At 32.9% G+C, this 13,873-nt stretch overlaps 1 long non-coding RNA gene across 2 annotated transcripts in view; it reads left to right on the plus strand.

The window, feature by feature from the left end:
* LOC106685221 (uncharacterized) overlaps nucleotides 1-13,873 on the plus strand; it is a 43,724-nt gene that overhangs the window by 19,413 nt on the left and 10,438 nt on the right. Inside the window, exon 3 of one of the 2 annotated variants that reach the window (XR_001343816.3) lies at nucleotides 4,057-4,230. The exons of the other annotated variant lie outside the window; for it this stretch is intronic. This is a non-coding gene — a long non-coding RNA (uncharacterized lncRNA). The remainder of the gene's footprint in view (nucleotides 1-4,056; nucleotides 4,231-13,873) is intronic. 2 annotated transcript variants of the gene reach the window in all.

Consider the following 13,873-nt stretch of genomic DNA (forward strand, 5'->3'; position numbering starts at 1 on the left):
TTTATTTAAATTTTAAAACCATTAACTTTTCTTTTTCTTTATAAAATTATCCACAATATAAAATACACCACCATATAACAAATTATTTTTATATTTATTATTAAGTAATTTCTCAAATAAACATACACAAGGTCACATCTGTTATGACAAGTGTTCCAGGCCGACTCCAGCCACGTTTTTGAAAGTGAAAAAAAAAATTATATATTTGATAAGTCTCTCTCATATTTCAGGTTCTATTTTTAAATATTCCAAATAGTTTCAGACCAAAATTCATTGAAGTATAAAATATTTCTTTTATCTTAAAAATATAGGATCCTACAAGAAGTATGACTGCATGATTTTCTGTCTGGAGTACATTCATAGGATTGGAAAGGTAAAATTTCCAGATATGAGCCAGCCCACTGAGATCAGATGGGCTGAAAGTGCATAATAAGTCATTTTTATTGTGCATTTGTCTGTTAAAACCTTTCAGCTGACTTACAAATATCAGAAAAGATAGTTAATAAAATAGTTCTAACAATAAATTGTCACAAAGCTATGACTTTCTGGGCCGTCCTGCAACCCATTCCAAGGCTCTCGTGGACCACTGTTGGGAACCTAAAAATCAAAAAGAGAAAATTATAGTGATTATTTTGACCTATTTAAGTATTTAATTATTATGTAATTGTTACATAAGTTATTAATAATTGCATCATTATTAAATGAATGGTTAATAATTGTGATTAGCTTCCTAACTGAAAGATGTTGTTATGCCTGTTTAAGTACAGTAGAACCCCATTATCTGAGGTTCTGAGGGGCCAATTATTTTGTTGTTTATTTAATAAAGTTTTTTTTTTTAATTTTTACACCATTTATTTTATATGTATAATATTTTATTTTAAAAATGAATACCTAATATTATTTTAAATGATTTAATTAAGGTAATTTTTAATTATGTATTGTTCTAAAAATAATAAAATAAAATAATGAATGGAAAAACACGGTAAACTGGTATCGTATGAATGAGATGTTTCTGGTAACTATTAGTCTCATTCATATTCTAGGGACGGTAATGTTTACAAGTCGTTTCTATGAAAGTCTTGCTGGCCTGTTTGCCTAAAAAACAGAATTATTTACACAGTGATGCTTTAGTCTTCATTTAAATACAAACCAAGGAAATGTCACAAAAAAAGAAAACGTGTCATTTTAATGCTTGAACAGAAATTAATCATTATAAACCGAGTATAAAAAGGCGAAAGTGTTAAAAAATTGTCTACTGAATCAGGAATTGGGGAGCAAACTGTTTGTGATATTTTTAAGAAGAAAAATGACATTTCCGACTTTGTATCGTCATCACCTCAAACATCGTGTTATTGGGAAACAATGAAGAACTCTACGTTAAAAGATATAGATGGAGCCTATTAATGCATAAAAGTGCTGAGGGAGTTCCTATTTTTGGGCCAATGGTGAGTGAAAAAGCAACATGGTTTCATGAAAACTTAAATATTGAGGAGCCATTTTCTGCTTTCCAAGGATGGCTCCACAAATTCAAAAAAAGACACGGTATCAGGCAGTTGGCAATTCAAGGGGAGAGTCTTAGCGGTGATAATGTTGCTGCCACGTTATTTATTGAAAATTTTTACTGTTTGATCCAAAAATTAATATTGAAATGTTTCCTTCAAAAAATTAAGTGATGATGCACAGAAGTTACAAATTTGTCTTTAAACCATAACAAAAAGATTGTTTGGTTTATCCTAGCAGCTTAAACCGAAAAATATGCTCCTGGTCACAAATTTACCAAAGAATGGCTTACAATTATGACATGTTGTAATGCATCAGGAGATCATAAATTAAAATTAACCATTCTAGGGAAAGCAAAAAAATCTTAATCGTTCAAAGGAACTAAAATAAGAAGTTTTGACTACTTGTGATTACTACAGCCATCCAAAAGCTTGGATGAACCGAACAATCTTTTCGTCATGGTTTAAAGACAAATTTGTACCTTCCGTGTTTCACTACTAGAGAAAGGTTTATTCTTAGAGCTGCTTTATTACTCAAAAATTTTCCTTCCCATCGTGACAATCCAAAGTGACATCTTTAAGTTTCATTCATTATCTTCCACCAAACGTTACATCCCTAACCTAGCCCATGGATCAAGGGGTGATATACAGTTAAAGAGAAGGTACAAAAAAATATTCCTGAGATTTCTCCTTGAACAGAATAATAGCACAGACTCAATCAAAGAAATTGTAAAAAGTAGACCATAAAAGGCGCCATCTTTTCAGTGTGTAAACCATGGGTAAATTTACCTCCCCCCCCCCACAACATTGAAACTTACATAGGGGAAAATATTGAAACAAGAAGATTTTGTTCAGGAAACCTCAGAAGAAGTTGAAACAGAATCATTTCTCGAAATCGTCAAAGCTCCCCCGAATTTCATTTATGTATTAGGAGGTGACAGGAATAGGGATGACATGAAAAAGTGGCTGGAAAGTGATATGGATGAAGGTGGATTTAAAAAACTGACTGACAACGAAATAGCAGATCTCCACGGTAAAGACTGGCCATCGACTACATCGCAGTTTGACTACGGAAACTCGAGTAATGAGGACAAAGATTTGCTTATCATTTAGGAAATAAAAAAATCAAACTCAACCAAGCATTGGAGGCATCAGAACTTCTCCTAAACTATTTTGAACAGGAGAATGGTGATTATTGCAGAATTATCGTGCTAAGGACAATGAGAACTGATATTAGAAAAGAATTGTTTAGTAAAAAACAAACTAAAATTACTGATTTTTTCTCTAAATGAAAATTCAATACATATTTTTTGTATATTGTAATTTAATAAAATTAAAACATTTGTTGATAAAAGTGATTTTATGCACAGTTTTTCTTATCAGTCTCATTAAGTCAATAAAATGTTGTATTTCGTTTATCTGTGAACCCCTATCATTACCCCGGATAACAAGGGTTCTACTGTAGTTATATTTTCATACTTTAAACAATAAACATTTACTTGTCAAATGTACCAGTCCCTTACTGACATTCAATTCCTTGAAATTTAACAGTTCTGTTATCATTGACTACTTCATCCTCCCATCTCTAATTTAATCTGTCCCACCTATTTGTACTGTAAACCACTTACATGGTCTGAGTCTTCTTAGGCATTTCTTCCCTAATAGATCTTATAATAGTTTATTATACAGCATTTAATTGTACTAATAAGTTTCTGATTTAAATCACCTGGTTAGCTCTTTATTTCTGTTTGGCCCAACACTGTCTTCCCAAAAACATATATATATGGAAAAATTTGTCATCCAAATTTTCCTCATTTTAAAACAAGATTTACTAAAGGAAATTGTTTACCTTCTTTTACTGAAACCCATCAGTTGTATTAACAATTTTAAATAATTTATATCATCAGGATATATGTTTATAATAAAATCTGTTTTAAAAAGATTTATTTGAAGATAATAATACTAAATTTAGACCATGAGGGTTGCATTTTAATTTGAGTATTATAACAAAAACATTTGAATCCAGAATTTAAAACTTGTCACAAGTGATGGGTTCCACAAATCTAGTGTATAGAGTAATAACAGAGGCTTAATAGACTAGTCACTTAATATATTATGTTGTGCCAAAGGTCAGATAGTTCTAATTTTCTGGTATATTGTAGAAACCAATATGACCTGTAAAATAATAATTTCGTGAATTCCTGTGGAAGGTGAGTTATAGAAATGCTCACTATAACTTCTGAACCAGGCTTCCTGGCTAGGATGTATCATTACAAGAATTAAAGAACATAAAATCTACTTTGAATGATGCCCAACATTATAAAGTTGGTCCAGGAATATGATCGAAATTAAGAGCACAAAAAAAACAATGTTTATTTAATATAACAAGAAATTCAATACAATGGCTTTAAAACATCTGACCATGGCAACAGATGTTCTAAATAACCAATCTTTCAAATTACAGTGGTAGAGCATAAAATTTTGTTATTAGCGAGTATCTTACATTTTGAATCTAAATGCTTTACAAAAAACTTAGCTTTTTGAATTTTTCTGTTAGTTACAGGCTAAAAACTGTAAGGTTGTCAGTTTACAAGTTTATACCTCAATTGGAAAGAGGTTAGAATCTAAACAGATGAGTGAGAAAGAAAATGACTGATTGCCTGTAATTTAGTGAATGATTCACACCAGGGGTTATTAGCACAGAAAACGAAGGACTTTCAAAACGCAACAGGTCTGGTAGCTATGATTTTTTTATCTTGTTAGGGTTTGGATTGACTTTAAATATCTAAAGTTGGGACCACTGCAGAAAACCTGTAGTTTATTTTATTCAAGAAAACCCCTTTTTTTTAATCTTGATTAATTACACAACTTCAATATTCTGGAAACTACTTACTGCTCAAAAAATACTATGCATAACTGGTTTAAAGTAGAGTCAATTTACTAAAATTTTAGTCCTTATAGAGCTGTATACCATTTATTAGTATGGAGAGTATTGGTTTTCCAAAAAAAACAACAACAATTTGTCACTTTATTTAGGCCATTATATTTTTATTTGGCTGAAATCCTATTCAACTTCCAATAATTAATTAAAAATATTTAATTAATTATTAATTATCAATAGAACAACTTCTATCCGTTCAGAATAATTAACTTTAAGATTTAGTTGCACAAATGATAAAAAAAGGAAAATAATGATTGTATGTAAGTGCCCCTTCCACCTAAGGCCAGACGTTTCTTCACTTTGAATTGCTGGTTGAATTTTTTGTGGATTGTATAAAATTAATTGAATGAAATAATAAGGCATAAGTTGACTGAAAGAGAATTTATTTATAGAGGTTGGTTGAAAAATAAAGAATGGTTAAACACTAAATTTATTGTACAGGTATGAAGGGTGGCCGAAATAGAACACTTATTGTTAGAGATAGTAATTCAATTTTGATTGGAGTTTAATGATGATAATGGTGTTAGTTATGTGGGAAGATATGGACTTACTCCAAGCTTTCGTGCTTCCTCTTTTTTGCCTTCCATGTTCTTCTCATCTACCCTCTCCTCTGCTACTGGAGGGCTCTTTGGAAGTGTCCTTACTCACTCATTATTTTTTCAAAAAATAGAAAGGAAGACAGCCTCTGGCCTAGGCTAGCTAGCGAGTGTGAGTGCTTTATGTTTTCTTGGGCACATGGGGGGCTGGCATGACTAATTAGCCTGAATAAGAACTAAATAGCTGTTTTGAGTCTTCTGTTTAAACGGAACAAAGATAATAAAAAAGTTTAATAACATCGTATTTTTAAATAATTAACATTGAAAAAGAAGAACAAAAAGGCAATGATATAATGATACAAACATGAAAGATGAAATAGTTACTGGTAACAAAAAAAAAAATGTTATAAATAAATATTTCTTTTGTTTTTCAGAGATACTTTATTTATTGAAGAATATTATTACAAGCTGCCACAATCAAGGGCAATGGCTGTTAGAGCTCTAAGTGTTCATTCTTTCTAACATACTAAGCAAAACTACAAAAAATCTTTCTAACATACTGAACAAAATTACAAAAAAAAAAAATATATACAATAAATAAAATGAAAAGATAACATTAATAATAATATTAATAAAGATATATTACAGCTGTAAAAATAAGTAAATCAATATAATAATAATTCTAATTAAATAATATAAACATTACCTAAAGAAAGCATTCATACCTACATGTAATATTTTCAGTCAGCCTTAGGAATTCTGAACCAAGCTTTGCCATTCTCAAGTTTCAGGTATATGGAAAAACTCCTAGAGATCCCAAAGCTTCTCTCCCAGCAGCATCACTGATATTAAAGCCAGTGGAGACTGAGTGGGAACGGTAAAACCACATACACTCAGACCACTGCCGTTTTAATCTTTGAGGAGGATTATAGGGATGGTGCTAAGAGATTATGATGGGGAATAAGGTTCTGTTGACAGTTCAGTAATCTGTATAGAATAAAGTCAAGGACATATGGGATATTGAGGTCATACTACAAAGTTTTGTTGGTACCATAATCTGAATATATAGTTAGAAGGACTTTGGATTGAAAGGATTGGATACACGTGATGTTCAAAACTTTTTGAAGTTCATTTCTGAATTGGACCCTAAACACTGGTCAAGGCCGCAGCGGACTTGAAAGGAATGGTTTGAGAGGTAGGATCAAGGACTTAGTATAAGGATTGGAGCAAATGTATTTTGAGATTGAAAAGTAAACCATTGTGCCATCTCTATTTGAAATCTTGTGCTATGTCCATAAAGGCACTAATACAATATTGCTTGCTTTCGAGAGCTTATGATACATGGTCTACAACACAAAATCCTTGTTGAACTGTGGAATGACCTGAACGAAATTCTAACTGATGTGAGGGGATATTATTGGCTTTAAGTATGGGTCGAATTTATTAGAGAAGAATTTTTCCAAAAAAAATTGAAAAGGTTAGAAGCAAGCTTATTGATCCCTAGGATGAGTTATTATTGGGAGGTTTACCTGGTTTAAGGAAAAAGATAATTATGGATTGTTTCCTTATTAAAGGAAAGTAGATTGTGAGAAGAGGTGGTAGGAATTGAAAGATTTGGTTCTGAATATAGGCAATTTCTTTCTCATGAGTTTGGAAAGGTGATTGTACAATCACCAGGATACCTGGTTCTTCCTCAATGGGCTTAAAACATTCCTAGGCATGGGTAAGGTTTATAAACTCTTGGGGTAAAAAGTTCTTGTGGTATTTCATCAAAACTTGTTGTTTGATGAATGGTGGTTAAGAACTCATGGCATCATCTAGAAGGAGTTTTTAAGGGATACTCTGAGGTCTATTTTCTGGCTTATTATTTGTCAGAAGAGGTTCCAATTAACAGGTCCCACAATGAAAGATGGTGAAGGCCTTTTAGGAAGCAATGATGTGGATGGGTTAGGATTAGGGGACTATGGTTTGAGGAATGATCAAGTCTGGAAATGGAATAATTTAGTGGTCCAAAACCTTTGTGTGTGACAAAAAAGTCTAGGAGGTCGGGATTTTGGTTGGCCAGTCAGTAGGTTGGAATATGGTGGGGGGTAACACTAATTTTTTTATTTATTTAAAAGATGTCAAAATTGAAATTTTTGTGACTTGACAATTTTTTATTTCCCCTGACTGTGGTTGGCAGAGTCATCAATTTTTACTCAACTCTTCTTAATCTATGTATAGTTTTCATTAAAGTAATAAAAAATTGGGATTAAATTACTGTTCTTCTTTTGGGCTTTTGGACCAGGAGGGAGGATGTAAGCTATTTGGTAGTGGCTAGACTTACGAGTATTGTGAGGTTGGGGTTAAGAATGGACAGTTACGGCTTTGTACTATTTCCCGCTTAGGGTCAAATTTTCGACGATTGTTCTCATATAATATAGGTAACTGAATTTATAGATGTCCTTGACACTAGACATTTGCTCCAGATCATCAAAGAATAGCTGTTGGTCTATTTTATTCTTTACTCCTGACTGATCTCTTCTTTAAAAATATATACTGTTTGGCGATAATGGAATCCCTTGGCTGTTAGCTCTTCTTTTATGGCATCCAGTGGTGTTGATAGATGTGGTCACCTTATTACAACACAGAGCATTCTCTCCTAAGAAGGTTAATACATGTGATGATATACCTTAGTATCCGACATTTCACAATTTTTCTATAAGTTTCTTGGCAGAATAGTAAAAAACTTTCTATATTCTTGATAAATGTTAGTAAGGACTTAGCTGCTCTAAGGATGGGTGCAGTTCCATCTCTTCTATTTGTGTGTATGACAACATTTGATGAGGGCTGAAGATGAAAAAAAGGAAATCTGCCATAGCTTAGGTTGAAATGCCAGGTTGGGGCTCAATTCCATCCACTGAGCTTCCAGGTGTGGCTGGTGGGATGTTTCTTTTATTTACAGGCTTGGTCTTCGGTTTGATTGGAGAACTCTTTGGTAAATCCAGACTATACACACACTCAAAAAAGTTTTCATACAGCATGCTATTAATTTGCAGGGCTATTTATTTTCAACTTAACAATTTCCTAATGTACAAATTATTAATACTAATATTAGATAAAAAAATATATTTATTTATTTTCATTTTTTCAATACTATCAAACGAGGCAGAATGTCATTTGTTAATGATAGGTCAAAAAAGTGTCCATACACTTTCAATATTAATCCTATTTGTTGTACTATGACCGTCTTTCCAGTGTTATCTGGATAAATCTTATCTCTATGCTCAACTCTTAGTTTAGTATTAGCTTTACTTGTGCCTAGGAAACTGATTTCTTTTCAACATGCGCGTTTCTCGTGATTTGAGAGCTTATGGTTCGCTACCAAATGCAGGGCTTATCTCTAAGAAAAATTGCACATCTATTGAATAAGTCACATGCTACTGTACAGTATTTACTAAAAAGACATGGAGAGTTAAAATCTCTTGAGGATAGACAACGTGCTGGAAGACCTAGGAAACTGGAGAATCATCACAGGTGAGCCATACTTGCTGAAGTCTATGCAAATCCTCATACTACCGCAACCTCAATGACCATCAGAATAGATAGGGATTATGGGATTCAAGTCCACTCAGAAACAGTCAAAAATATTCTAAGAAGAGAAGGATACAGTGGTCGACTCGCAAGAAGAAAGCCCTTCATCAGTAAGATAAAAAGGAAGAAGCGGCTGCAATTCACCAGGGAGTTTGTAAATAAACCCAAAAATTTCTGGGAAAGGGTCATATTCTCTGACAAATCCAAATTTAATATTTTTGGGCCAGATGGCTGGTCAAAAGTATGGAGGAAATAAAACCAAGCTTTTAAAACTAAGAATTTGACCCCAACATTTAAACACGGAGGTGGAAGTGTCATTGTTTGGGGGTGTTTTGGAGCTTCTGGTGTTGAAAATTTAGTGTTCATTGATGGGATTATGGACCAATATACTTACCTGGACATTTTAAGGAATAATTAAAAAAAATCAGCTGAAAAATTGGGACTTGGGGAAGTTACTTTTTCCAACAAAATAATTACCCCAAACATACTCCTAAAAAAGTAAAAGAATGGTTGATTGACAATATTCCCAATCAATTAAAAACATCTCCACAGTCACCTCATGCAAACCCTATTGAACAATTATGGGATGAATTGGGGCGGCGAGTGAAAAACCATAACACCCAAACAAGAGAAGAGCTTAAAGCTGTTTTACAGACAGAATGGAATGCAATTAAAAATGAGGTAACAAACAAGCTGGTTCTAAGTATGAAAAACAGGATACTTGAAATTCTAAGGGCAAAAGGAGGACCCACATGCTATTAGAAAAAATATGTTTCAAAATATATATAATATATATATAGTGTATGGAAACTTTTTTGAAACAAGTTTTTGTTATTAATGATAAATTTAATTTAATTTTTCTCTACTATTCTGTTTGATATATTTATTTATGTTAAAAATAAAAAATGCAATACAAATAATATTGTTGCAAATTTTTTGAATTCTTACATTTGCTTTTATCCAATTATATTTGGGCGTATGGAAACTTTTTTGAGTGTGTGTATGACCTCTTATTAGGCGCTTCCCCTTTATTCAACATTATTTATTATTATTATTATTATTATTATTATTATTATTATTATTATTATTATTGGCACAACAGACTGTAGAGGTCCAAGGCCTCGTGCGATGTAAGAAAATACATCGTGCGTTTCTTAAAGTGGTTTTTCATTGGGTGGGTTCGTCACTCCCACGCCTATTTTTGTGAGTGCCACCTATTGGCTAACGGGCCTCACAAATGCCCGGGGAGAGGCTGTGAGTGAGTATTGTATAAGCTTGAAAAAATCCTGGTTAGTGCCATGTGTTTGAACTCGCAATCTTTGGGTTGACAGACGGGCGAATTACCACGCTGCTACCGTCAACTCTTACTCAACATTAACATGTGGAAATATCACATTTTATATTAATGAGGTGTTAAGGAAATTTATATTTCTGGAAAAATAAGTAAAAAAAAAAAAATTATTTTATTTAAATTGTTAAATATTGTTTGTTATCATGGTTATGTAATATTAAATAAGGTTTCTATGGAGACATTACATAATAAACTCATCTGACTGCATTTTATTTTTTTATTTTAATACAAAAATAAATTGAAAATCATATATATTTAAAATTATTTTCAGAAAAGTTAGAGAAAGCAGTTGTAATTTATACTATTGTTGCTTTTTATAGTATAAAATAAAATAAAAATAATTAAACATTCAACAAATATAATCTTTATTTAATTTAAATATTAAAAATAAATTAAAAATTTTATACTAGTTATTAAATACTTAGTGGTAGAGTCTCAGTATTTCACATTTGGTTGAGATGGATTCTTCTTTCTGGTAATTCTATAATTACTTAAAACTTCATAACTTCACTTTAGGATAATTTAAAATATTTTAGTCTAAAATATTTAATTAATCATAATTAATATAAAACAATTAACTGGAAGATTTTTGATTGACCGTGTGTATCAATGAATGGAATATGGTCTGGGTGCGGTCAAAAAACCTCAAATAGTAAATGGATGTACTATTTTTATTTGAGCCAACGTTTCGCCCCACGCTGCAGGGCTTTGTCAGGGCTAAAAAATATACAAACACTTGACATAGTTACAAAAAAAAACATAAGTGGAAAATAACAGGGGTATAAAATGAAAAGTAAAATTTAATAAGAAAAATTAAAGGTTGAAAACAGTAAATGAAAGCGGTAATAGTAACAGAAAGATAAGAGAACAAATATTAAAGAAAGTACAAATTAAGAGATGAAAAGAGAAAAGAATAAAATCAAATGCAAATTGAAGAGAAAGAATTCATACATGTTTTGACGGAAGTCAAAGTCAGAGTGAGCCGTTTTTATTGGGAGGAGTGGGGATGGCTGTTAAGCACGCCACATAATAACGAAAATAATTTTAAAGTAAACAATGTAAAAAAATTAAAATTAGGTAAACAATAAATGGTAATATACATAATAGAGGAGCAGAAGAAATATTTACAAAATTATAAAAAAATAAAATAAATTAAAAAAAAAAAAATTCTCATAGATAGAAAAACAAAGAAGAAATAAAGTATAAAATAATGGGATACAATATGTGTAAGTGATTAAGAAAGACAATATACCAAATGAGTGGGGATACAGAGATATGTAAATTATAATAGAAAATTAATTATAAAGTAATTAATATAAGTACGCTTAAGTAGGTAACACATGAATATAAATTAAAAAATAAGATCCATGAATATAAATTAAAAAATAAGATGCATGAATATAAATTAAAAAGGAAGGATAGTAAATATAAAAATAATTAAATAAGGGGTGAGAATTTAGAGAAACAAGAATAAAAGATATGACAAGAAAGTGGGCTTCTGAAATGCAGAACAAAGAGAAAAGAAGTATTATAAGGGTTTTATTATGTTCAAAATGTGTCGGTATTTAACGGATGTTAAACCACCATATTGTTACGTCACCGGAACTTTAACTCTCCACGTGCCATTACTCCTAATTCATCTTCTCTTGCTTCAACATCTCATCTCATTCTCTTCAAACTTCGTCATCCTTAGTTTCTTCTTCTGATCTTATTCATCCTCACTGCCATTATCTCTCCAACTCTACTATTGTACATCGCCCTACTGATATTAATGTTTTATCTCAATTTAAATTAAAATTCCCTCTTCATAAATTTAATTTTAACACCCTGTCCAATCTACACAAGCGCCTAACAGATAAAACCCAACAACGTATTTTCCTTCTGAAATGCAGACCCTGGTCTTGCATCCTTATCCATAAATCTCTATCACATTCCCTCATTCCTTCCACTCCAACTGACGCTATCCAAGCAACCTCTGTAATCATTTGAACTCGTCCTTTCCACTTAACATCAGCTGTATACTGCTCCCCCTGGTAATTCACTTCCCTACAATCACCTTGAGTCTTTATTCCGATCCTTCGAATCGTGCTTCATTGCTGGAGGAGACTATAATGCCAAACATCAACGATGGGGATGCCGTACATCCAATACCCGTGTTAATATCCTTTCCCGAGTCACTGCCTCCAATAGTTATTCTATCCTCACGCCCACGAGTCCTACTTATTGGCCTACAATTCTCAAGAAACGTCCTGATATTCTAGATATATTTATCACCTCCCAAATTTCCTGTTCCCGGACCATTATTGAATCTATAGACTTTTGAATTTATTGACCTTTCCTCAGACCACAGTCCAGTTATTCTTTTCTTACATTCGACTTTGTTCCTAAGCCCTCTCCTCCCTCAATGATTAAAAGACAAATTGACTGGGACAAATTTCGCAATGATTTGGAAAACAAACTGGACCTAAAAACTCCACTTAAAACTAAACATGACATTGACGAAGCAATAAAAAACTTGAACGAATCTATAAGAATTTGCATTTACGACAACACAACGACCGGTAAAATGAATAATACAATACATACTAACTTTCCACAGCACATTAACATCTTATTAAAGGAAAAACGCAGAGCAAGAGCGAAGTGGCACAGGACTAGATACCCAGCAGATAAAACATGTTATACTACATTGACAAACAAACTCAAAAGAGAACTTAAAAAATTCAAAATACAAAATTTAACTAACTTAACACAAAACCTCACAACTACTGATAAATCTTTATGGACGGCCACTGAGAAGCTTCTTAACTTCAGAAATTTTAATCACCCTCTTCTTACTGAATCACAAACATGGACGAAATCGGACGATGAAAAAACTCAGGTATTCGGTCAGCACCTTTCTAAAACATTTGAGTCACACCCTGACTTCCTCAATCTAACTCGTATCGAATACCTTAAAGAAGAATTGAATACTCCACTTCAAATGACCCTTCCTTCTAAAGCATTTCATCGTTCAGAAATATCCAACATCATTCAGAAGTTACCGTCCCGCAAAGCTCCCGGTTATAACATAATTACATCCCATATTCTAAAACATCTTCCTCGAAAATCTGTTCTACTCCTCACCTACATCTACAATGCTGTACTCAGATCCACATATTTTCCTAACCCTTGGAAATTATCCATAATCAAAATGATTCCTAAACCTCAAAAGCCACCAGAATACCCATCCTCCTACCGTCCGATCTCTCTGTTACCTATCATGGGCAAAATCCTTGAGAAACTCACATTGAAACGCCTGTATCCCATCCTTGATTCCAACCACATAATCCCAGATCACCAGTTTGGATTCCAAACATCCCACTCCACTATCCAGTAATGCCATCGTGTGGTTGATGAAGTCTCGTCTTCATTGGAGCATAGAATGTACTGCTCGGGAGTCTTTCTTGATGTAGAACAGGCTTTTGATCGAGTCTGGCACCCAGGACTGCTATACAAGATCCGTAAATTCCTACCCCTACATACTTCCTCATTATCCGTTCTTATCTCTCTGATAGATTATTTCAAGTAAATTACAATGGCGCTTATTCATCTCTATTCCGTCAGTCTGCTGGTGTACCTCAGGGTAGTATGCTTGGTTCTATCCTTTATACAGTTTTCACAGCTGACATCTCAACCCATCCTAACACTATCCTCACCATGTATGCCGATGATACATGTCTATTGTCAGTGAACAATGATCCTTAAATTGTATCCCAAACCCTCCAGTCCCACATCACCACCCTTGAAGAATGGTGCCAAAATTGGAGGATTAACATTAATTCCAATAAATACCACCAAAGCACATTTACCCTTCGTCGTAAACCAATGACCTCTTGCCCAACAGTACCCTTTAATAATACCCCACTTATTCCTGTCGAACAGATCCGTTACTTAGGACTACATCTCGACAAACGACTGACATGGAATCCTC

This window comes from Halyomorpha halys, unplaced genomic scaffold (genome assembly GCF_000696795.3).
Source record: "Halyomorpha halys isolate HHAL.00 unplaced genomic scaffold, Hhal_1.1 Scaffold671.1, whole genome shotgun sequence".
Taxonomy (NCBI): domain Eukaryota; kingdom Metazoa; phylum Arthropoda; class Insecta; order Hemiptera; family Pentatomidae; genus Halyomorpha; species Halyomorpha halys.